Here is a 27,605-nt window from a genome sequence, read left to right as displayed (position 1 = left end):
TGAATAAAAACAAATAAATAAGAGTCATAGAGGCACTGTTATACAATAAAACAAAAAAAGCAAAAAAAGATTGATGAATGTACTATACAAATATAGAGTAGAAATGTTATCAAAAACATATAACAGTATAAGTATAATAAGCAACAACAAAGAACAGTAATGTAAATAGAAATAATACAGGTAATTATCAGTAACTGAGCATTAAGAAAAGACACACTTGTATTTATTCATTAGACATATTTGCAATCCAAAGTGGTAAATTAGAGAAAATAAGTAGGGAAAGGAAGAACACAGGGAAAGTGAAAGGAGAAAGGAAATGGGCTCACGTAGGATGAATACATTGGCAAATCCAGGAGCTATTGAGGTACCCTTTATTTGCACAGGAATCTGGTTATTATCCTCAATTACCCCGATCGGGGCAGATTATGAATAAAATCCATGCTGTTATTTGTTTTGGCTACTGGGCTAGGAGTTATTTAATGTTTTAGAGTCATTAGAATACTGCAAAGTGAATATTGTTTTTCTTTTTCAATCTGGAACTGGTACCCAAAAGGAACTACACATAGCATCATCTTCAAATTCATTGTAAAGATCATAATTGAATGGTTAGATAGCTCAAGCAATAACAGACATGGGTAGAGGCTTCTCACGACAAGGTATGGTACAGACACCCAGACATACATGGCAGTTGAGATAAATTAATGCAATAAATTATCAAAGTCCTCTGTGTATTAGACAGGATGCTTAACTTAGTTAACATTTTTTATAGCCTTGGTTAAGTGTTTCCTCATTACCTTCCCTTACAATCTTATGTTGCATCAGTGACTTTAGTATAGACTTTCTAGTGTTACTGTACCCATCATTCAACATCATTTCTAGAAAATGTGGTCATATCCTACCTCAGACAGCTTCTTCATGTCTTTACATTAAGCCATCTTGTTTTACAGAGTGGATTACCTGTACATTATTATTCTGATTGGAGATTGAACCTTAGCTGGGCACTTGTTCCACAATAACACAAAGCTTGTTGTGCATTACTGCTTGCATAATATATTATGTCCATTGAAAGAATGCACCTTCATGGACTTCTTTGTGGTAGCAAGTAGCTTCTGTGAGATCCTGTTATGAAATACGTGCATATAGTAAGCTTGTCTACTCAATTTTTATCCAGCTTCTATGATAGGCAATGCACTAATTTCAATTCAGTGTCCTACCTGAAATGCTGCTGTCCTACCTACAACAGGCAGAAAGTACACCAAACTTCACACACTTTTTATATGAAATACTACATTCTTACTCATAAAAAACTATTTTATTATTTTTTCTTGGTTAATCTTCCTTCCGTGTACTAGAATAGATTTCCTTGTTCCTTGCCCCTCATCGCTGATTTGCCCTTATGATATCTAGTTTGACAACCACAGGTTCTTGTCCTATATTGTTGGTATTGCTGTTTCTCCAATTGAACAATGCTCTCCTGAGATTTTTCTTCACAGCTATAATGTTTCATAGTTTATAAAACAGAAGTCAAGTTAAATCATTTTAGATCAGTTAATACCTTATTATTTCTAAGTGGGTTGCAATGTCTAAGATGACAGCAGATAAAGTATCATATTTTCACATGCTATGCCAGTTGTGACAATAACTTATCCAATGTTACCTTCTCCATTATTTTTCCGCAACATTGAAAGTAAACTTAAGGGTCTGTATGAATCTGGGTTTGTCCTACTCTGCTTTTCCATAAAGACAGTTTAACAAGTGCACATCTTCAGTCTTGAGAAATCTCCCCATATTTATATGCCTTAGTAAATAATTTATGTAATGGTACTGTAAGCTCTTGCTGAAGCGCTCTCAGGTCATTATTACTAATTTTGTCACATCCCTGTGATTTGTTTGGATCCAGTTTGCATAGTTATTTTTTCATTACAACCTGATTTGATTTCAGTATCTGAGGTTGCATGGTTTCACTAGGACAATTTATCACCCTCTTTGTGGAGCCAAATTGTTTTCCATAAGATTTTGTAAATATGTCTTAAATATGGTGTGTTTGAGAACACATTTTAGAATGTACACACAGATTATCAGTTTATATTACTCCTTCCATATCTTATGCATCTATAAAAAGTTTTCCTTTTATGCTCAATATCTTTATGTACATTTTCTTCAAAATTTTCCAGATCTTGTCTCACATTATATTTAATTTGCCTGTCCAGCTTGTTTATTTAAGTTTTCAAAATTGTAGCTTGCCCTCTTTTCCATTTCTTATATTTTTGTCTCTCACCTTAATTAAGCATCTTGTTCTTATGGAAATATATTTTGCATGCAATTTCTCCTTCAAAACTTTTGACATTCCTTCTGCATTTTTCCACTGAATGTATCAGTCCACTTAGTTTTACATAGTGACTGTTTTGTGATGTATTGCTGCAGCAAGTTCCTGGCTAGCACAAAAAAGGTAACACCGCTGAACACAGCAGCCAACAGAAAGTCCAGTCTAAGAGTGAACAGCTTGGTGTCCATCTTGGTCAGAACAGGAAGGAAGTGGGGGCAGACAGGAAGGGGAGATTAGTAAGCAGATGTAAACATAGAAGGGAGACCATAAGATATGAAAGCTGTGAAGAGTACATTTTTCCTCAGGAAAAATCCCCTTTTGTGAATTATAGTAAAGAATCTTAAGTGGGAAAGGCACTGAGTGATTGTTCTTAATGAGACAGAGGTCATGGCAAGGTTAGCTACCAGGCACTTGATGGCACACTCAGGGTGGTACTTGTGATGAAAGTGCTTGCACCACCACAAAGGATGAAGTTTTTCAAAAAAATAAAAATGCTCTTAATGTCAGATGCCAGCAATATCAAAAAGCACTCTCATGGCTGCCTAGATGATTGCTGCATTTATACAGCTAATGTCTAATTAAAGGGCCTGATGATTGAGAAGGAGGGGTGAAAGAATCTTGAAAAAAAAGATGCCACATACAGGCATTATTGAGACAAGATTTTGTAGGGACTGGTGCACGATGTGAAGGGGTTTGAAGTGGCAGTCATAACAGATCCCCACAACAAGAGTAATGAAGAGTTACTGATATCAAAGGATAATGCATGGAGCATTGAAACAGAGAGGTCCACCACAAGGAGTGGATCTTTAACATTGAAGCAACTCATTGAGGTAGAAAGTTTTCTGGTGGTATTTGCAGGCTAGGTGTAGAATTCCTTTACACCCAAAGGTGGCTTGTATTAGGGAGCTAGACTGGCTCCAAGAAGCCATGTATGGAAGCTCTTCTTGTTGATGTATCACACAGTTCCTGGACAAGCTGAGGAAATGATTACAACACGATTGCAATTTATGGATCACGGGACATTATATGAATTTGTTTTTGTTATAAAAGGCCTACGTAGTGTTGGCTGGTGCTATTTTGTCCTCTTCTGCCTTGGGATACCAGATATGCTCCTCTGCATGTTATAAGATAATGCTGAGAAGATGTTTTAGAATTCACAAGACTGATCCCTGACAATTCCCTTGTAGGTTGTTGGGTGGTCTCTGTACCTAAGATAGTTAAGGCTACATATGCATTTGCATCCATAAGAATTGGTACAGCAGGCATTTGATTCTACTTATGGAGACAACATTTCATCTAGTTCACTTGCTGTTTAATACTTTCTTGGTCTGTGAGCTGGTAGGATGTCTGGACATGTGTGTCCATTATTCACAACACTGCATGCACTGGCTCTGATGATGGCATTCAACACACAGTTCTGAGCTACTGTTAGTGACATCTAGAACATGGCTACTTTTGGGCATTATGAATCCTGGCATTCATAATGGCTGTGCAGCTATTTAATATGTTTCAAAATCAGATTGCCATTTTGAATTCCTTCATCATCATAATCAAATTAGTTCATCTGCATGGGTTCCCCTTCCTCATTTACATGCCATTATGCACTCAATAGTATTCACAGCCATGCTATCTCATCGGAAAATCACCCATACCCTGTAGGTGGCTTTAACCATGATAGTGCACTGTCTGTGAATCCCACCCATAGTCTCTCACATGTTTAAAGAGGCACTGGTCATTCATCATGTCACCGTATGGTGGTGATTTATGTAGATAATGATAACATTGTTCAAACCAGCTTCCTTGCTGCAGTGGTTGTTCACGGATCATGAGGTTTCTTTTTTTTTTTTTCTTTCTCATTTACAAATCTATTGGATGCTAAAATCATGTGTCTCATGAACCAGTTTACACAGAATATTCATTTGCCACACATAAATGGTGCCTAGAAATGAATGCATGTAATATACTGCTAAAATTTTAAAGTGGTACTGAATGATGATTGCCTTTGTTTGAGAAAATCCTTTACAATTGGTTTTGTTTTACACAGTTTACATCACATTAGTTACAGCAAAAAATGTAATTTTTTTGGTATTAGTCTCTAAAAGTGCTAATGACAATGAAAAAGGTATATTAAGAGTATACTGAGGGCTGAAGACATTAATTTGACTACACATGTAGTCGGCTTTTTGAAAAAGTTTGAAAAAGCATAGAGTGGCAATATATTGTTTATACCTACATGCCTTACATCTTTGTTTTTTAATGGAAAACATGACCAAAATGTATATTGTGGAATACGACAATAAACAGGACTTCAAAAAGGGGATAGGGTAATAATTAAGCAATTGACTGATTCTGTAACAAATATAGCAATAAGTGACCTGTCAGCAATTTAAGTAGAGTTGTCAGAACACAACGAACTTAATACTCACTTCATGCTGCATTCCACATGGGTCTATATCATAACATCAAAGTTGCAAAACCTCGAATGTTATGATATCGAACTCAAAACCTCGAAGACTGAGAACAGCAAAGCTGCGGAACATCGAATTCTTTCCCAAGGAAAGAATTCGGTGGTGCAATCGTGGAGTTGGTATATTTTAGTAGGGATGGGTGTGGGGGGGGTGGGGGGTGAAGCCCCCCAAATTAGACATAGTTAGTAGTGTTTGTGTGTTTTGTGTTTTGTGCTGGAACAATGATTTTTTTCCCAGGGAAAAAAATCGCTGTTCTCAGCTTTCTGAGTTTTCATTTTTCGTAGTTATAAGTTCAATGTTATAGTGTGCAATGTTATTGCGTTTCAATCATGTGATATAAACCCTTCCACCTGACCCCATATATTTGATTATTTTCTTGTATTCTGCTTACTGCATTGATGATTACCATATCGTATGACAATACTGGCATTCCCCTTTGTTGAAGTGAATTGTCAAACTACTGATGTTTGGCTCTATTGTTGATTCCTTCTTCTTTTCCCAACATCTTGTGGTATAGTGTATATCATCCTTGTATAGTCCCCATCCGCAATTTGTGGCTAATTTTATCTACTGATACAAACCCTACTACCTACAAACCCCTAATGCTACAATGCTACAATGCTACAATATTTCCTCAACTTTAACTGCTTTGTTTACTGTTCCTGTGTGTCAGCATGGCTTACACATTTTTTATCACTTTGTCTTGTAATCTATGCTCGTCCACATTTTCCTTAACAGATATTAAAGTTGATTCTTCTCATAGTTTTCTTCAGAGTATTTTTTTTACTTAACAACAATGTTAAACTTATTCTACTTAACTAACAACATTCCTTGTTAAAATTCTGTATATCCTTCCTTCTTACATCATTTACATGCATTCACACTAAGGATGACAGAATGCAAACAAAACAAAGACATTGGGACTGTTATGTTTATACTAAAACAGCTGTACAGACATTGGGTTTGTTACGTTTATAGTAAAACAGCTGTACAGACATTGGCACTATTATATTTATACTAAAACAGCTGCTCAGACATTGGGACTGTTATGTTTATATAAAAAGTCACTGTACAGATATTGAAACTGTTATATTTATACTAAAACAGCTGTATTGGCATTGGGAATGTTATATTTATACTAAAACAGCTGTATGGGCATTGGGACTGTTATATTTATACTAAAACATCTGTACATACATTGGGACTGTTATATTTATACTAAAACAGCTGTACAGACATTGAGACTGTTATATTTATACTAAAGCAGCTGTACAGACATTGGGACTGTTGTGTTTATACTAAAATAGCTGTACAGATATTGGGACTGTTATATTTATACTAAAACAGCTGTATGGGCATTGGGCTTGCTATATTTATACTAAAACAGCTGTATGGGCATTGGGACTGTTATATTTATACTAAAACATCTGTACATACATGGGGACTGTTATATTTATACTAAAACAGCTGTACAGACATTGGGACTGTTATATTTATACTAAAAGCAGCTGTACAGACATTGGGACTGTTATATTTATTCTAAAGCAGCTGTAAAGACATTGGGACTGTTATGTTTATACTAAAGCAGCTGTACAGACATTGGGACTGTTATGTTTATACTAAAACAGCTGTACACATATTGGGACTGTTATATTTATACTAAAACAGCTGTACAGGCATTGGGACTGTTATATGTATACTAAAACAGCTGTTTGGACATTGGGACTGTTATAGTTATACTAAAAGCAGCTGGACAGACATTGAGACTACCATTGCCTCTATACTAAAGCATAAGTAACATAGTGTGAGCCATGGGATTGAACACAAAATCTAAATATTATTCACATAATTTAATTCTGTCTTAAGAATGTTGATATTCCCTGATATGCTTGGCAGAGTCACACTTTCTTAAATTATTGGATGGGAGGACATATTGTGGCTATTATTCCTCAACTTCAAGAAACTTAACTGCACCCTATTTAATGCCACACATCCAAATACAAATAAACAAAATCCTTAATCAATCATCTGTGGAGTTATTCTCCATTTAAACCTGAGGCTAAATGAAAGTGTAATTTATATTCCACACCTATCAGTCTAATGTTGTGGTCCCTGCCACTCATACCATTATCAGATGAAGAACAGCTATAGCAGATTCACCAAGAGGAACTTTAACTGTCATTGAAATACAACAATCAAACAACGTCTTTAAGGAACCTTTTCCAATTGTACTCTTTCACAAATTGTTTCAAGACAATGCACAGAGAATATAAGAACAACTGACAGTTGTACAGACAAGAATATTTAAGGAAGAAGTTAATCCATAGCAAAATAAATATATACCTTATTTCATATTGAAGAAATAATAGCTCTAACTGTTCTAAGTTGATGGACATGGTGGAGTCATCGTCATTTGTAAAGGTAGTGGTAGAGACTTAGTGACAGTTGAATACAACACTATAATAAGGGACTGTGTGATGGGGGATAATATAGTAACTGTTGGAGATTGCTTGGTTTCAGGGATTGCATATTTCAGTGACATGACTGAGATAACAATATGAGACAGTTGACAGCATGCACAGTGTCATATAACCATGCAGGAGATGGTTCCATTCCATGGCACTGAGGTGATTTAACCATGAGACCTTGTGGGTACACCCAGAAGAGGTGTCCCATGGATGAAACCAAAAGAACCTCTCCAAGGATACCCAGGGGCATGTAGCAGCATATAGCCCAAATTATTCTTCTACAACAATCTCTGGACTCTGATTCATGATACCACCTGCATTTCAGCATTGAGTTTGGGCCCTCCCACAGCCATGGGCACAATGGCAAGCAGAGACAGACAGGATAGCAGTTATATCATGTCACACAGATGCACACGTGGAAGCAACATTCACCACTACTGACCTCAGTAGCAGTACAACTGCATTGTGTTGATATTTTAGGTCACTCTGCAAATGACGCATTCTCCTGCATGCCACAAGCACATGCCATCTGAAGCACCTTTGTGCAACTGGATCACTTACCTGCCCATCTCCTGGATGATATTGAGTTATGCATGAACCCTAAAGACAGTATGACAGTCATAGTGACATTGCATCTACCTGTGTTTCTCCCCTCTGGTAGGTATGCCACATTAGAGGCAGTGTGCATATAAAGAGCTACAGCTAGTGGAGACACAGTTGTGTATAGGTGAGACTCTCCTAAACAGATGGTATGTTAGGCTTCTATGAGCACATATGCTCAGCAGCAGCTACTAGGGGGACCTCTGCAGCCAATGATGTGGGCTATTCCTCCCAAAAAATGCTGTGGGTGGCATCACTGTGTCAATAGATCATGCTGCTTGCATATGGCTGCCAATGTTGAGCACATTTACACTGCTGGCACTAGCCCTATCTTGCCCTACTTTGCATCAGTGGAACTTGTGAATGCATGACACATATGACATCAGTGTAAGCACAATGACATGTGGTTGTGCTATCATCCTGTGACATTTATACTGTAATACATGATAAGCACTTATACTATATACTCTGGACCTCATACAGATTCTTACACTGTAGAGATGCAGGTGGCTAATAGTCATGGCTATTGCAAGCCATGACCATATAGGTCTCACTCCATTGTGGACTGATCAGTACTGACCAGAAGCATTACCTGAAAACACATTTGCTGTACCTACATCAAATGCATCCCCTGGAATGAGGGATAGGTACTCCTCAATTTTTGTCAGTTGCTTTAATGATGGCAGACCACCCCTTGTATTTGTCCTGTGCATCACAATGTATCAAGGTTTCTGCTATGCACAGCAGACTATATCTGTAATTATCCTTCATATGTTGTTTTAGGAACCCATTATGGCATCTACATCACATTTGACTAGTATTTTCCTAAACTGTGAATTTCTCCATATATTGCTGTCACCTCCCCACCCCATAGTCATACCTGTGTCTGTGAACCTGCATACAAAAAATGTCATATAGTGGGTGCATTTGTTCACCTAAATCATACATGTCTTATTGTGCCTGCTTCCTCGGTATCAAACTAGGTGCCATCTGCATCATCTGTTGGAGAATGCAGGACTACCTGATAAGGCAGTAGGGTATATATTTGCTGAATAGTTTTCCAGTGTACAACTGAAATTCTTTACACATCTGTGTGTGTGTTATCACCTTCATCTCATTGAGGTTCCCAAATGCAATTACAGTTGAGGGAGAAGAGGTACCCTGATTATATTATAGTCAGTACACACCAGCTGATGCTGGGTCACTGCAGCCCTCTTTTCTGCCTCTCAGGGGGAGGATGAAGGCTCCTTTCATGGAGGTGACATGGAAAGTTCTTCAGTGATGTGATGACTTTGTTTCAGCCTCTTAGGTGGAGTGGGGGCAGGGAGGTGAAGAGTCCTCTTCTGAAGCTGCAAAGGGAGGGTCACTTATGGTGATGCAGTGGCAAGTGCACTGCTTGAAGGCTGCTGAGGCATACCATTAGCTGGATTCCCATGTAAGCAATATGGACTACATTTTGCAGTGGCTTGAAGACTTGGTCAATTGGTAACTCTGGCAATTAAGCCACTGGAGGAGCAAATGGCCCATGGCATCTGCCACTTAGATGTGTGATTACATCAGCTTTTGCCTTCTGGGCCAGTCTGGCATCCATCTTTGCCAACAGTCTATCCTACTGATCATTTTGTTACTATTTCTTTCTCTGGCATTTCCTATAGCATGATTATCGTCCAGCTTTTCCTGCTACTTCATGTTTAGCCTCAGACCTCCTCCATCCAGTGCCCACAGCACATATGTATTTTCACTACCACCGTCTGTCTGTATCTGTGATCTGCATCTGTCTGTTTGTCTGCACCTGCTACCAGCCCTGTTTTTATATTCCACTCAAGGCCATCCCTCATTGTCTTTTCATTCTCCTTCTGTTTTTATAATGAAAATGGAAATATATGCCATAAAAAATAAAATACCATTTCTTCACCCGAGACCATATTCCTTATTGTGCTGCCCTGTGTTTTTCCATCTGATTGCTTGACTCACCTTTCCTAAGATTTTCCATCTGCTCCTCTTTCTACATGTGTGTGCTGAGCACTTTGGCCATTTTGACGTGTATGCTCACATTGCTGTTTCTGTACAGTGCTATATGGTTCCTATTTGATGATCGAAGACGCAATCCTTCAAATACGTCTTGATCGGCCTTGAAAGCACGAAACAGCAAAATAGTGAAATGGCATATGAGCGATTTCTTTCCCCTGGGAAAGAAATCACGTGGCCGTCTCCATTACTTTGCCATTTTCATTATTGTAGTATGATCTCAGAGTTGGTATATTTAAGTAGGGGGGCGTGGGGGGCACCCCCCACACCGCGGGTGGGGTGGGGGCAAAGCCCCACACTTTATGTAATATTTTGATGATTTTATTTATTTATTTTTTTTTATTTTTGGAACAGCGATTTTTTGTCTGGGAAAAAAATTCACTGTTCCGAGTGTTCGGGATTGTAAGCTTTCGTTTACTTGGGGTCGATAAATCAGAGTTTGCTTTTTTAAGCGTTTGCTGATTTAATATAGACTTGTGCTATACAATGCTATACTATGTTCTGTTGCCTTACTGGCAACTGTGTGCTGCTGCTATGGAGAAACATTTTTATGATATCATGTGCAGTGCCCCTGCTCACTATGGTAGATCTTCTGCTCCAGCATCCTGTTATAGCACTGTGCATGTTAACACTCCCCATATAATTATTATTTGATCCTCAGCTGGCTATGCTAGCACTAACCCTTTCCTGTTAAATCCATAATTAGCTTTTGACTGCAATGTAGAACAAATCCTATTAATTTTAGTACTCTGAAAGGTGCACTTCACAATTCTCTGAATCCTATGCATTGTCAAACACCTCAGTGGAGTATAAACACAGTTCTGTTTTCTCTCTGTACAACAAATTAACAAGAGAACTCCACTGGCAAAAACATTAATGTAATGGTTATTATATTAGTCATTTGCTCTAGCTATGCTGTTTTTTCTGTATGTATGATGTATGTGTGATAATGGAAATTTTCTGCCGAATATTGATAAGACTACATTTTGTCCATTTAGGTATCTTAATAAACAAAATACAAATAAAGATTCAAATACAACAGCTATAGAAGCAGCACAGGAATTGTCAGCTCCACCCTCAGGTAGGCTTTTACAACTTAGAATTTACTGGCAGAATCACTTGCAAAGATATAATTTACTTAAAAAGCAAGGACATGCCTGCCCACCATCTATAATTTATACCACGCACCCTACCCTTACAGATGTCTAAATCCAGCTTTGTTCGACTGGTGTCTGTGTTTATGTCTAGCTGGATGGTTTTGCTTCTTCAGATACATAAAATGATATTAATTCTAACCATAAGCCATTTCTGTCTTTTGTAAGCTGTTCTAGGATTGAAAGTTTATCTGACTGAAGGGCAAATTTTATTCCCCTTACAAAATCCTATATTACCAGCTTTTTATAGTAGCGCATATGTAGAGAAGGTAAGACTTACATCAGAGCTCTACTATAGAATGGGATACCCTGAGGGCTGTGTTAAAGCAATTATGAATAAATGGATAAGTATGCGGGGTGGCGCAGAGTCATTCTTTGGTGGGAAGCTGTGTAATGTGTTGTTATTAATGCTTTTATTTTTAAACTGGTGAATACACTATCTACAGGTGCTTCTTTGCAGAGGTGACCCCATATCTTGTAGTATTCCAATAGTGAGAGAGAGACAGAGACCCCAGATTAGAAGATAAAGCTCATTACTAGCTCATAGCCATGATACTCTGCGCTAAACAGCTGGTGATATCACCTGACCAAAAGAAGACTGAGTGCAACATGTAAACCCTACCATTACCTATATCAAGCATTATCCTACCAAGAAAGCATAAACACTTCCCATAACATTTCATCCCAATATTGTTCATAAGCACTCCTCATAACATTCCATCCCAAAGTTTGCATAAACACATCCAGTACACATTCAAATAAAAGTTTGCATAAACACTTTCCAGACATTCTCTTTTTTACTTTGGTAATGATTTATAAAAACAGAAATGTTTTAAAGTAAGAAATTTAATACTGTGTAATACATGATATGTAATTGTATTGAGTGTGTTTTCTCTTTTGTCTCTCTACTCCACCTTTTTCTCTGCTTTTGCTATTTTATTTATACATTGATTTCTCCTTTATGGTTTTATTTCACTCCCATTTATGTTACTTTTTGTCCAGCTTCAAAATCCCTTGGAGCGACTGAGACACATAGTTCCAAGGTTAGTGATTGCTGTCCATCTGCCCATCTGTAGAGGTCCTTGCAGGATTGGGGCAGTGGCACTGCTCCTACAGGTGCCCCAACACATGGCAGCCCGCTAAGGCCCATAGAACAGAGGCTTTAGAGTTTGGTAGAGTATGTGCTGAAAAGATGCAGGTGTGTAGAGGATTCAGCCATTTGATCCATCATTGTTGTGTGTGGAAGACATGCTGTCCCAGCTGGTGCTGACCACTGCACCACCACAGTTCCCTACTCCCTCAACATCAGGATCTTCCTCTGCCCCAACATCAAGCAGTGGAAATGTTTGAGGCTCAGTGGATTGAGACTCCGGCATGTGCATCAGCCCTTCTTCCAATATCCTTTCTCATACACCCCCCTAACCTATTTCCCACCCATTCATATAAAAATATATCCAGTGACCAAAACCTTGTGCACGCTCCTCTCCCACCTCCTCTAGCCCAACCCTCTTGATATTCTTCATTCTCTGTTTCCATCTTTGTTGTGTTTCCTGTTTTTCAGTCTTTACTATCACCCACTTTCTATTTTTTTTTTAAATTCTCAGGGTGTCCACATAAGGATACCCCCATATAAAATCTATCAAATCGCTTCATTTTTTAAAAAAATCATCAATAATAAAGTCTGTACAGTCTGCAGCTTGTCTCAAGTGTTTTAAATGTGATTGCATATAGCTGATTCTGTTCTTAATATCCAAATATATACAAAGTATTACAAAGCTTATGAGTTCCATATAGTCATTTATATTTACTTAATCTTTTATTTTAGATACTTTACACTTTTGCCCTAAGTAGCCTTTGCTTTCCCTTATTCATCACAAATCATCTGTTTTAGTTTGCATTTGAGTATAATGGCAATTTTTCCACATAAACATTACATTCATGCGAACGGCCACTATGAATATCACCTTGAGTTTGAAAGTCACCTCTGCTGGCTACAAAGAGAAGCATATCTGAAGGGTTTAAAAATGGCTTCAGACTTTTAATAGTGTTTTTCTAAGGTGTTCACTGGTGTAATTACTCTGACTAATACAAATTTGTTGTCTTTTTTGAATTTGCTATAAAAGAAGGAGAATATATTCTGCAGCTGAATGTGAAAGAAACCAGAAACATGCCCCTGGGATTTTAAAGTGTATTCTAAAAGTGAATACCAAATAAGCACATTTTTGACACTTTAAAGTGTGGCGTCACTTTACTTTTTCCTAAACTTGATAAATCTTTTGCCACTGCTCAAGCTGTTTCATCAGGCAACAGAGACAATGCGCACTTAATGAATAAAGTTTTTCAATCTGAGCAAAATAAACAATTCAAGTATCTGACGACTTTGATATAGGACACCTGCCAAGTTTGACAACTTCAAATTGCTTTCAAGACTCAACATTAGGAATTAACCAACACTGTCAAGCAATTAAGTGACAAGAAAGATAGCTTGAATGTAATAGTCTTTACTATCACAAAGAGCTATCTCTCTACTGACATTGCTGGTTGTCTCAGTCATTCTGCCACTGATTTGGCTAAAAAAAATCTGTCAGACATTCTTAATTCTCTCAGTGCAGTTCCTGCATTTACCTTCTAGCCAACCAGTCATCCCAGCTCTAGTAAGACACCTACAGAATTATCTTCATTGCCATCCCGTTTTCTTCAATTACATTCTCTGAAAACAAGCTATACAAAGCATATATATTATGTCTGCTCCTACTACAAGCAGTGTGTTATGGTCTCTTGTAAGATTGCTGTACTTAAATATCCTGCTTTAGAGTCCTTCCAAGTTGGAGTTTGGTTTGCATTTGTGAGTGTAAATGTTCACCTTCAGAAGACTGAGCAGCTGGGTGGTGGTGTCTGTAGGTAATAAACTGTAAATTGTGAATGTGAGTGTTTCAGTGAGGGATGCTCTGTAGCTGTGTGACCAAGGTGCATGTTTATACCCAGCCTGTAGCACTGTTGCATAGGTGGGGCAAAGGTATGCACTGGGTAATCAGAAAAGAGTAAGAAAGTGCTGTACCTGTGGGCTGAAGAGAACTTTGATTTTTTTTCTTCTTCATTTCAAGGTTGAATTGTCATGAGAGACAGGTTTTGGAAATTTCTGCTGCAGATCTTATCATTTCAGATTCCTTGAAAATGTAAGTGGGCATAGGGAAGGCCCCCACCTACATTTAAACATCTTAGCAGCTTTGATATTATTTGTAAATTGTATAATGTAGTTAATTTACAGGAAACCATCAGTAAAGTGCAAACCCCTTATATGTCTGATAATGATGTGGTGCTATAAAAAAGTAAGTAATTTTAGCTCCATCAAGATAGTATGATATATAATAGAAAAATTTAATTTCACAAGTTTAGAGTTCAACAGGTTAGAGAATTCTGTTAGATGATTCAAACAACTTACACTCCTTATTTTCCAATACATTGCATTCTTTAAAAGAAGGAGCTCTAGCCTACTAAAACTTATGGCATACCCCTGTAGCATAAGCCATCTCAGAAAATATGGCTACATGTTATCCATAAAGTTCTGCTAACCATATTTCCAGTTTTCCATCTATATTATGACATTGTTAACTGTCTTGAACTAAATGTTTTTGGAATATTATATATATATATATCTATAAATATATATATATATATATATATATATATATATATATATATATATATGGGTCTACTTCTTTTGTATAAAGTTTCAGTACTACAAAACTCACTTTGGTCGAACCCAGTTGGTCGAAGTACCAAAACTTTTAAAATGGAGTAGGGAGATCACAATACACATGGAATGAGAATATTCCTTTTTCCTTGCTGTAGTGCAATCTCGGAGTTGGTATATTTAAGTAGGGGGGTGTGGGGCACAGCCCCCACACAGGGGGTGCAGGGCGGCTTGACCTCCTTGAAAAACATGTTTTCTGTGTGTGTTTTTTTTTTTTTAGTCAGACGATCTGGCAACTAGGCTTCATAGAAAGTGCACTTTTGTTGAAATGCACTTTCGCTGAAGTGAGCATCTACTTCGTTTGTTTGATGTAACGTATTTTCGAACAAAGTAGATCCATATATAAACTCATTTCTATTTGTTTATATATATATATATATATATATATATATATATATATATATATATTTGTTTTCTAACATCTCCTTCTATCTGTAAATATGTCTTGGTCATTTCACCTGGATGCCTGCAGATGGTCCATTGAGATCAGTGTACTACCCTGGTAAACAAATATAAATAAATAAATAATATTTAATCTTTGTAGCTGTCAATTTCCTTGCTTTATACTACTTAGAGCTAGTTACCTCTGTACATGCACTCTAGCTCGTGCGTGTGTGTGTGTGTGTGTGTGTGTGTGTGTGTGTGTGTGTGTGTGTGTGTGTATGCTGGGGGATAACACACTAAATAAAGTAAATCATATATTACCAAATACTGTCACACTGAGTCCCCCTCAAACTGCAGAAAATACACTAGGCAGCAAAAATGGCATAGTTAGATAAAGCCCTGATTATATATTAGATGATCTGTATCAGAGTAGACATTCAGGTTGTAGGATACAGATGGGGAGAAACAGGACTAAAGTGCTGCCTGCTGGCTTGCCTCTCCTGGATGGAGGCTGAGGCACATTCTGATAACACACATTTCTCATTGGGGATTGTATTCAGTGATGAATGCTGTTATAAATAAGTAAGAGATGAAATGTTTTGAGTGAGGCACAGCACTTCATAGCACAGAGTGACATACCATTGTAACAAAAGAAAATGTTTTGAGTGAGGCACATCCATTGAGACACAGCACTTCATAGCAAAAAGTGACATACTGTGTTAACAAAAGAAAATCCCAATGCTCCATGAGCAAATGATATAATCATGCTCTGCTAACTCACCCTCACTTGCTATCAGGTTGGGCAGTAGCATGAAGGAAGAACTGATTGTCATGCAAGTATCCATTGCAAAAAGTAAAACACTTTGGACCTTGGCTTAAAAAGAATATATCTCTGTCTACACACACACACACACACACACACACACACACACACACACACACACACACACATACAGACTTTATTGTACAGAAGCAGATGACAGCCCTTCATACACAAAGAGCAGGATTCAGGAAGCCTCCGTGTAAAAGTTATAACTCTTACACGGAGGCTGCAGTTAAACGGTGTGATGTCAGCATGTCATGCATATGCATGAGGTGCATGAGGCATGCTGAATCACACTGTAACTCTTACACGGTCCGTGTAAGACAGCAGGGGGCGTGTCTGTAGGCCAAGCCCTGCAAGCGGACACGCCCCCGGAAGTCTGTAATGGCAGAAATCAAACAGCTACGAGAGAGGCCATGGAAATGTGAATAAACACACTACACAACACATGCCCCCACAGACCAGCAATGTCAAAAGTGAACAGATGTCATAAAATGAAAATGAAAACTGTTTTATTTTTTTTAAAACCCCGTAAATGTTTGCTACTGCGTGCGAACGTGTGCGCGGGTGTGCTACTAGCGCAACTGCAGTTAGAATTCAGTGGGAAAGGATATAAGAACTAAATATGCAAAGTAAGCCAAGAAGTAATAGCATAGCAGTAGAATTGTCGACTTAAGAGCAGGCAGGCAAGGTTCGAGCCCACACAACAACCTTTTTTTTTTTTTTTGTAAATAAGCACTAAAAAGGCCCCTGACAGTATTGTGCAAATGAAAAAGTATTTCCTTTTGTAAAATGGAATGAAATGGAGCATATATTTTCAAGTAATACAATAATTTAAATACTTAGAAATGTACTGATAGCTAAACTGCAGTGAGACAGAGTGCCCGTAGCTGAGTAGTGTTTCACAGGCTGCAAATTGCTTGCCCATAGCTAAGCACTGGTTTAACAGGCTCAAACTGTGTGCAACTAGCTGTGCTTAGCTTAACATGCGTGTTACTAGCCAATTAAGGTTTAACCCAGTGCACACCGTTTGCGTGGAGGTGCGCGCCACGACCACAAGCTAACCGCCGGTGCGCATGCGTTAGCTCCGCGCAAACTAGTGCAGACCTGGTTTTAAGTGCTTAAAAGTGCCTTTGGCATGTTTGATTGACAGGTCCTGAACTCATGTCTAGACAGTCATAAAAACTAAAAATCAGTGGTCAGATTCGAACCCAGGATACCATGCACTAGAATCAAGGTACTAAACCACTAAGCCATGACAGCAGTACTTAGAAATGCAGAAATAGCATATATATAGGATGTAATCCAAAATGGAACATGAGAAAGCAGTTTCTGTGAAGTAGATACAATTCCAAAATGGCCAGTCATAGAAATGTGCAGGAAAATCGGCATATAAAAGCCCCATAGGAGGGAATACACAGCATAAACGATTATAGAATAGACCTGCAGGCAGAATGAGTGGAGTAGGGATGGGACGTTGCTTTCGAGCACAGCGGTGCAGCGTTGAGGAGTCCAGATACATGGTCTGGCTCCTAGTTCACCATCATGAGGCCCAACTCATGCAGGGCCAGGTCTCATGGGGAGCGTACAGGGCGGAGGCATGGGACCAGTTGGCTCATGATCTCACTAGTGCTACTGGGATTCCACGTACTGGTGAGCAGGTCCGTCACCACCCTGCGGACCTGAAGTGACATAAACAAGACCAGTTGACCCAATGGATCCAGGAGGCCCGGGATATGCCCAATGCCCCACTACTGAGTAAGTTACATTTTACTTATGTATGTAAGGAATTCAACTAGCTGATACCATGGAGATGTGTATTCCAATATTACTTGTTTTGTATTACAGCTGCAGGTGTCCGCTCTATGAATCGACGGGCATATGACCGCAGGCTGGCGCGGCTGCGCCACCATGCAGGTTAGTAACCCCACCTAGTACTTGTAAATAAATATTATAGTGTAGCATTATATTGATGCAGTGTATTGATTAAAAGTAATAGAATGTGCAAGCAACAAGTGAAAGTCTGCAGGTATGGCTGCAACAAGTTCATCAGTATGCAAGTGCAACTGGAAATATAATTGATAGAAATAAATAGTGCTGTAATACAGATGTCCCACCATTAATTAAATGTAGTATAACCTGCAGTAGTCTCAAGAGTACAGCTTCCGAAGCTGAGGTAATCACATGTGAGATATATCCCCTGTTGAAATGCTGAATCATGACATAAGTGAGGCTGCTGGAAAGTGTTTGAATCACCACAGGTCTAATATGTGAACAAAGCCTAGAAGTACCAACCTGAACTGTGAAATAGCAGGATGTGTGAGAGTGACAGAAAGGGTCATGTATCAATAAATAAAGTAGTAATAACTCCTGAATATATAAGCTTCAGTGTGGTTCTACAGAACTAAATGCATGTGGGAATTAAAACTTAACATCCCAAACTGATTTCAGTGTGTCTGAATCTTGAATGTTCAGGCCAAAATCTGTATATGGTGATGACAGTCAACAATTTGCAGATAGAATGAATGATTGTCTGACATACTAAACATCCATAGTTGTCCCCTCTCCTGTCATCAACGTGTAGCAGGATGATGTATCTGATCAAATTCAAAATAACTAGGATAGTGATGTATCTGTAACAGGTCTAGCATGACAGTCAATTAAAAATCATTTTTAAACTATCACCCACAAGTTAATTGTGTTCCTATTACAAATGTATATCAATGTATAATTTATGAATGTGTCATCATTTTCTTTCTCCACCCCACCCTATAATTGCAAATTAAAACACTCACTAAATATTGGTATGTGAACATTTCATTAACCATGGACATTTGTCCTGTTTCAAAAATATATGCATGTCTGTTGTTGCATGTGCCCTGTTCATACCTGCAAACCTGATGGCCTGTTGCCATTAATCAACCCTGCATGTTGTTTAATTGTGCATTTCCGTTCAAATAATGCATGTGATATTGATATGCCCATTGTTCAATGGTGTTAATATCTGGGTGTTTGTTTAATGGGAATACCAATGCATGCTGTTACAACTAATTTGAATGGAATAATATGCCACTAACCCAAACTAACATAACATACTCACAAACCTAGAACGCTTGGGAAGGCAGGTCCCAGCAGACCCACCTCTCCCACCTCAGCTGGCGACTGCACCTGGCACTAGTGCCCAGGCTGGACCCTCCTCCGGTGGCCCTGTGCCACCTTCAGGTGGAAGCGCTGCAGGGGATGGGGCCCGTCCCCCCTCTGCAAGCATGGCCAGAGGAGCTCGTCCACTCACCCTCCAAGGTGTCCGGTCTGTGGTGCGAAGGGAGATCCAAGACTCTGTACTTGGGCCCCTACACCAGCTTGAGGCCCAGGTGGCACAGCTTACGGGCATGCCCGTTGTCCCACCTGCACAGCCCCCAGCACAGCCCCATCCTGGGCTGTGAAGGAACAGTGGCAACTGCCTATGGGTGGGGATATCAGTTCCACTGTTGCCATCTGCGGGCTCATGTGCCCTGGATATCCCAACCTCCATCCCCGTCAATTGTGTAACCCCCCAACATGTGTCATACACCGCCCCTGTATGCATCTTGTCTGTCTTGTCTGTTAACCTACCCAACCTTCCTCCCCAGCTATACCGACTACCTCACCTGACATACCACCCTCACCTGATAAAAAAAAAAAAAAAGGGCACTCTGTACCCACAAAAAAATTACGCCCCATACATAGCTGTCCATGTTGCACACATGTCCGCTGGACATTGAAACTGTTAATTACAATTGGCTGTACAACAGGTATTAATGTTGTCCTGACACCTCTCTCAGGGGTGGAAGGTTCCAAATGTCACACCAAATTGCATACAAATGCACAGCTGTTGCTGAGAAAGACATGGGCAGCTGTGGGCCTCACCTACATCCATCCTGCAAATTCCAAGCTTGTTTCCCTACTGTTTTACCCTCTTTGTGACCACTTTTTCACCACTTTCCTGTCACCCCTTTTTCTTTTCTTTTCTTTCAAAGAAAATAGCGCAGGTGTGTGCTTGTGTGCACGTAGCTCACCGCCAGTGCGCATGCGTGAGCTCCGCACAAACGAGCGCAGACCTGGTTTTAAGTGCTTAAAAGTGCCTTTGGCACTTTTGATTGACAGGTCCTATACTCAGTTTGAAAGAAAAATAAATTCCCACTGCCAGTTTCAAACCCAGGACCTCAGTAACAATAGTCTGTATGACCTACCACTAAGCCATGACTCTCAGACAAGAATATAGTGCTAAAATAAATATAACATGTAATAGTAGTAATCAATAAAAAGGCAATATAGGATGTGTACTACCCAAAGCATGTCAGGTAGAATTTTAATGCCTGAATTACTGGATTCTCATACTAGTTTAGTGTTAACAGAAACAGCCCTGCTAATTGTTAGCTTGTGCATAATAATGTAAGGTAATGTAGAGCTGCGAGGCTTTTAGCTCTATGTTGAGAAAAAAGGGAACTTAGGTACCTGTGACTTTCCGGACTCTGAACCTGAGATTTAGGTAGCGAAGCCAGCAAAGAAGCCAGCCAGCAAAGAAGTCAGCCAGCCTGCCAACAAAGAAGCCAGCCAGCCAGCAAAGAAGCCAACCTGCAAGGGAGCCTGCTAGCCAGCAAGGGAGCCTGCTAGCCAGCCAGCCCTGCCACTTGAGCAGACAGAGCCAGTCATCCAACTAGCCATTCCAGCAGGAAGGAAGCAAGCTAGCCCAGCAAAAACTGTGATAGTGCTCTTTCTTCCTGGCTAGCCCCTAGTGTGTGTGGCCTGGTGGACACCTACTCTAAAGGAAATATTCTACACTCCCAGCCAATTGCTCTAGCAACTCCATCAAACCTTGCTGCCTCCACAAAGCTTCTCCCTGAGTTAATGAAACTCTTTCTTCCTGGCTAGCCCCTAGTGTGTGTGGCCTGGTGGACACCTACTCTAAAGGAAATATTCTACACTCCCAGCCAATTGCTCTAGCAACTCCATCAAACCTTGCTGCCTCCACAAAGCTTCTCCCTGAGTTAATGAAAGTACGTGATACTGTTACCAGACCTTGAACTATTAGTTTGTTTGCCCTGATAGGTACTTTGTCTGCTCTCTGCCAGGAAAGCCAGCAGCCTAACCCCCTTTGTCTTCTATCCTCTTCTTTCCCCTCTGTGGGTTCCACAGGCTTGCTCCTTCCCCTTCATTCTAACCCAGACCTGGATTCCCCCTGGTGTACCAAAGGCAATTTCCGCTTTTGTCCACTAGATGGCACCCTCCCCCCACTAATACCTAGTACCACTCACTCACTCCAGCTTTTTCTGTATACCCTTACTTTTCTCTTACTCTCTGCTACATTCTAACACTTCATACTATTACCTTCCTTTTTTCCTCTTACCACTTTCACACTCCTGCCCATTCCACGCCACTAATTCAAACTCCCCTCTACCTTCCTTCTGTTTCAACACCTCACTGATAGGTTTCTGATCCTCTTCTGTGTGCTTTGGTTCTTCCCCGCTCCGTTCGCCTCTTGGCTCACTCCGCTCCCCTCCCTGCCCCCAAATCCCACCCGCCCCCAGCATCCCTAGCTTTATCCCTATAATAGCCACTCCCCTTCATATCATAAACCTATCACAATCCATATCCCTGGAAACACCCATTGCTTTTCCCGCTTTTTCTAACTCACTCATCTGAGTGAGTAAGTGAGTAAAAGTATTATTTTCTAATCAACATGAATATGGGAAAAATAGCAATCCTGTGCTTTTACTATCTCTGTTAGCTAGCTTATACCATATTAGTAAATATGAAGACCAACCATATATAGGTTACCACTTCCCAAAAGCAAACAACAGCATTAGGGTCTCAAATTGCACTTAAACTCCACTACCAACAGTCCGACCTTTTAAAGCCAATATCATCCACTACCATCAAGCAAAGTTAACCTCAACTATCATAAAACAAGCAATCCCAGAAACTAGCACAAAATTCAAAAACTCCTAGAATACATCAGTAAAATATCTCAAGGGCTGGAGATATCCACCCCAATCCTGGCCCTACATCAACAAGCAACCCTGACTGTCCTATGAATCTCCTAAGACATCCCACTTGCTACAAATTTTTCATCTGAATATTAGAAGTGTCAACAACAAAGTGCATAATTTACATGCACTCCTAGATACTTACCTACCAGATATAATGTGTCTAACTGAAACATGGCTAAAGCCAGAGATCAAAGACAATGAACTCATCCCACCTGGATATAATATATACAGGAATGATAGAAACAAAAAAAAAGGTGGCGGAGTCGCTGCACTCTTTAAAACTAACCTTAACGCTACCATTAATCCTACCCAACCACCGATTCTCTAATGCTGAAATACTCGCTTAAAGATTCACTTAAACAAAGAAAAAAGTATTAACCTAATTGTTTTATATATCCCCCCTGGGAACAATGTCTATACATTGGAGAATATACTAAACTGGCTAATGAATAACTACCCACAAGAAACTATAATTATGAGTGACGTTAACATTGATTGGTACCTATGCTCTAATGATAATAACCCCACTAACATCAACCTTCATGGTTACTCACAAATTATTACTACATCCACCAGAATGGGAAACTCTAATCAAAAAGAAAGCATTCTTGACTGGATCCTTATAAACAATCACCCTCACACATATACGTCCGGAACCCTGCCTAATGAAATTAGTGACCACCTTATCACATATATTACTAAAAATAAACCTGACCAGTCCACTGTCCCAGTCTTTAGATCTATAAGAAACAAAAAAAACTTTGACCTCATAAAATTTAAAAATGAGCTGCAATCTTGTAACTGGACACCACTCAAATATCTTCCCCTAGATGAAGCAGTAGAACATTTCAATACCACCTTTCTATCCATACTAGATACCCACGCCCCCAAAAGACTCATCAAAACCAAAACAAAGATTGCCCCTTGGCTCTCAACTGAATCCAAACTCAAAATAAAACTCAGAAATAAAGCTTGGAATACCTGGCGTATAACCAAAACAATCCTAGACCGTACGAAATTCCAACAACTAAGAAATGCAATGAAAAAAGCCATAGTAGCTGACAAAAAAAACTTTTATTGTTTGTTACAGAATAAGCACCAAAATAACCCTCAGAAATTCTGGGCAGGCTTGAATAACCTTCTCCACCCAGGTAAATCATCCACTCCAACTCCTGAAACAGCAATGGATAAAGACCCCATAGAAATAGCCAATACCTTCAATATGTTCTTTACAAACATTACCAAAACCTTAGCCAACCAACTATCCTCTTGTAGCCAACCGATCATCGAAACACTACCACAACCTTTAAAGACCTTCTTCCTAAAAGTGTCCCTACATCTTCAATAAGAGCCCTTTTACAAAACTTAAACCATCTACCCCTCTGCAGACCTACTCCCAGCAGAATACCTTCAAAAGCTGCAGATGTTATAGCCTATCCAGTTTCTATCCTCATTAATCGAACTTTCTCAGAGTCAATAGTACCAACTTTATGGAAAGTATCCCATGTAATACCACTCCATAAAGGAGGGACATCCACAGAATTATCTAACTATAGGCCCATAGCGTTAATGTCCCCATTAGCCAAAATTATGGAAAGATGTATGCACAAACAGCTACTCCACTATCTTATCCATAACAACCTACTAGCCAACTCCCAGCATGGTTTCAGACCCAAACACAGTACCACAACTGCCCTTCTCTCCTTTACTGACACAATAAACCATAACCGTAATGACAAGAAAGTGTCCTCTGCCTTATTTCTAGACCTATCAAAAGCATTTGATATGGTCAACCATCAACTACTCATGGAAACCTTAAAAACCTCTACCTGGATAACTTGACACTAGACTGGTTTAAAGCCTACCTCTCAGACAGGAAACAAGCAGTATTGTGGCAGAATACTCTCTCCACTTTACTACCAAATACCATTGGGGTCCCTCAAGGGTCCATTTTGGGGCCACTTCTTTTCTCGGTCTTCATTAATGACCTCCATACAGTCATTCCCGAGGCCACCTGTATTCAATATGCGGATGACTCAACACTGGTTTGTTCGGATACATCTCCAGACAGACTATTAACTAAAACCCAAAATTGCTTCACCAAAGTCGAAAACTGGCTATTAGGACGACAGTTAATCCTAAATCCTAAAAAAACTAAATTATTGATCTTTCAACCAACTCACAAAAATCACCTTATTGATGTCTCCATAACATCCAAAAATGGTACTATCATTTCCCCAGACCCCACACGAAATTGCTTGGAGTTACTATTGATAATAAACTGAAATTGACATACATATCAACCTGTCCATCAGAACAGTAAACAAAAAATTAGGATCGCTCTATAGAATTAAAAACTTCCTAACACCAAGTACTAAAGTCACCATTGCCCGAACACATTTGCTCTCCACCCTTCTTTATTCATCTGCAATATTCACCAATCTTAACAAAACCATACTAGATAAACTATCCAGCTCATATAATCATATAGCTAGATTTGCAGCAGGAACTCCATACAGGACCCATCATTGCACCAACCTAAAAAACCTAAAATGGATTGAACTCCCCAACCTTGTTAGAGTTACCCAACTCACTGAGGTACATAAAATTCTCAAAAACCCTGACAATTGTCCTTCACTTCAGAACCTAATCCTTCCATACTCTAATCTTAACAGTCTACGTTCTGCAAACAGACCACTCATAAAGACGGTCAAAGCTTACAATACTGGAGGAGATGCACTCTTTCCAAACGCCGTTGGAAAAGTCTGGAACTCTCTTCCCACCAGTATTCTTTCCTCTACCTCTCTACCCCATTTCAAGAAACAACTGTTTCACCACTATCAGAAGCACTGGCTTTGCCCATGCTCATCTCCTGACTGACATTTCCTAGTCTCTATTATCTACCTGAATTGTTCATTGTCTTCATTTTTTTATTTCCTTATATGCATTGTTAACAAATGAATTTTGCAACCTGATTGTTTGTTTGATATTTGACTGTTTCTCTCTCTGTATTATTATAATTTTGGAAATGTCTGTATTTTTGTATAATGTTGGAGCTTTTCTCCCCGGCCTCCGCTGAAAAAGGACATTGTATCCAGTCGGATTTTTTCCCGGTTAACAAATGTAAAATAAAATAAATAAAATAAAATGTACATATATGAAAGTATGTATATGTACACATACATATATATCTATATATATATATATATATATATATATATATATATATATATATATATATATATATATATATATATTAATACATATGAAATATAGTGGTAGGTGTCAGCATCCATACACACTCACTACAGGAAACAGTGAAGATAAATGCAGCAACCAGAATCTGCAACACAGCCTGACTCCTGTGAGACCTACTAACCCTTCTAACTGCTTAAAGGTGCCTCCAGCACTTTGATTGATAGGCCCTGTACTCAATTTGAAAGCAAAATAAAAGCATACTATTAGGCCCTACCACAAGACCATTGTAACACTAGTCTGTATGACCTACCACTAAGCCATGACTCTCATACAGGAACATAGTGCTAAAGTAACTAGAACATGTAATAGTAGGAATGAAGATAAAGGCAATATAGGATGTGTACTACCCAAAGCATGTCAGGTAGACTTTTACTGTCCCAATTACTGGATTCCCATACTAGTTTAGTGTTAACAGAAACAGCCCTGCTAATTGTTAGCTTGTACCCAATAATGTCAGCTAATGTACATATATGAAAGTATTTATATGTACACACACACATATATATATATATATATATATATATATATATATATATATATATATTAATACATATGAAATATAGTTGTAGGTGTCAGTATGCATACACACTCACTACAGGGAAAAGGTGAGAGAAATGCAGCAACATGAATTTACAACACAGCATGAAGCATGAGAGACTGACTAACCTTCACACTCACAGAACACTGTCGACAGCATACCAGCATGGTCCACGCCATTACAATCTGAAAGGGCAACGCCTATATCACATACCCTTTTATCGCACTGTCCTGAAATCACAGTGAGACATGCAGTCAGTACACAACTGGCTGCATGCAATTAGCAAATGCCGCCTTACAATTGGTGCAGAGGCCATCACATGGACCTATGCAGATACCTACAAAAGCATCCAGTACTAACACTACACACATGCAATACATTCATTGCACAAAACCGACAGAGAAAGAGAGAGAGACAGAGAGAGAAGAAAAAAAAAAAGAAAGACAGCCAGCAACACAACCAGCAGCAGCAGCAGCAGCAAACAGCAAGTAGCACCACTGACACAGCAACAGGTGACACAAACACAGGTAATGCAAAGTAGCAGGTCAATACTGTGTTCACTGTGAGACCTCCAAATGTATCATAGTTCACTATCTATAGGTATGTCCATGAGATAGGTTGTGTGTACATAGTCCTGATATATATACATATGTAATATTGCTGTACATGTCGTCCATACTTAAAACTTCCATAGCTTAGAACACAAGGCCAGTTATGCATATGATGCGGTAGTTCCCAGGGCAGTAGAGGTTCCTCCTCATTGGTGTTGGACCACTGTTTATGTATGGCATTGTTCAGGTACATATCCTGTAGTATGGCCAGGGTGTAATATCAGTCTGTAATGTGGTGCTATGTCCTCTAGGGGTGAACGTATCACACATCCAGGGATACCATTTTGTAACAGTGATGCTGTGTGTTCTGCAATGTTGAGGGTGGCCCTTACCTGGACATGTGAGATGATAGGGAGGTTACAGTCATCTGTGATAACTAATTCCACCTGTGTAGGAGAATGGGGGGGGGGGTACCTACACCTAAACTGTCTGCAACAATGTTGCCAATATCTGTGCATTTGGTGAATGTGAAGCATCTTACCACTGCTGACCACAGATGCCTTGCCTTCATGTGAATCTGCCCTGTGCTGCAGTAGCCTCCTGCTATTGTTATACAATGTGCCTGTATCTGTAGTCCACTGGACAGGATAAATATGTGTTGTGCATACGGTCTGGGTTAGATATGTGTGTGCACATTACATGCACTATGTGGGATGTCTGTGTTAAGTGTTTGCAAAGGGGCCAGCAGTGTGTGTTGTGGCTTCCACTGGCCCAGTGGGCTGCATGGAGAGCATCACAGTCCTAACTAGTGAATAAATGTGTAATTACATACATACATAGCAAGGTAGTGTACTGTGCTTGTGGTGTTGTTGGGATATGTATATCCAGGCTGAGTAATGTGTGTCCACATCACAGGGTTGGATGGCAACACACATACAGTATGTAGGGATGAACACCCAGAGTGTTTCAGAAGTGTTGCCTGTGCAGAAATATCTGGCCATTACCTGCGCATCCCCCACAACACACACACATGCAACATATGGCAGAAGTAGTATAGCAGTACACATAGGTTCATAGGTTCATACTAGGCTATTTGCCCTAGGGCATTGATAAGCCTAGTAGAATGTGTTTGTCTTTTGCCACCCAAGTAAAATGTATGTTGCTATGCCCTTTTCTGAGGTTAGTATACTGTGCCTCTGTCTAACAGTGACATAGAAGTGATAC

This window comes from Protopterus annectens, chromosome 5.part1 (assembly GCF_019279795.1).
Source record: "Protopterus annectens isolate FY-2018-M chromosome 5.part1, PAN1.0, whole genome shotgun sequence".
Classification (NCBI taxonomy): domain Eukaryota; kingdom Metazoa; phylum Chordata; order Ceratodontiformes; family Protopteridae; genus Protopterus; species Protopterus annectens.
Note: the sequence above shows the minus strand (reverse complement) of the source record.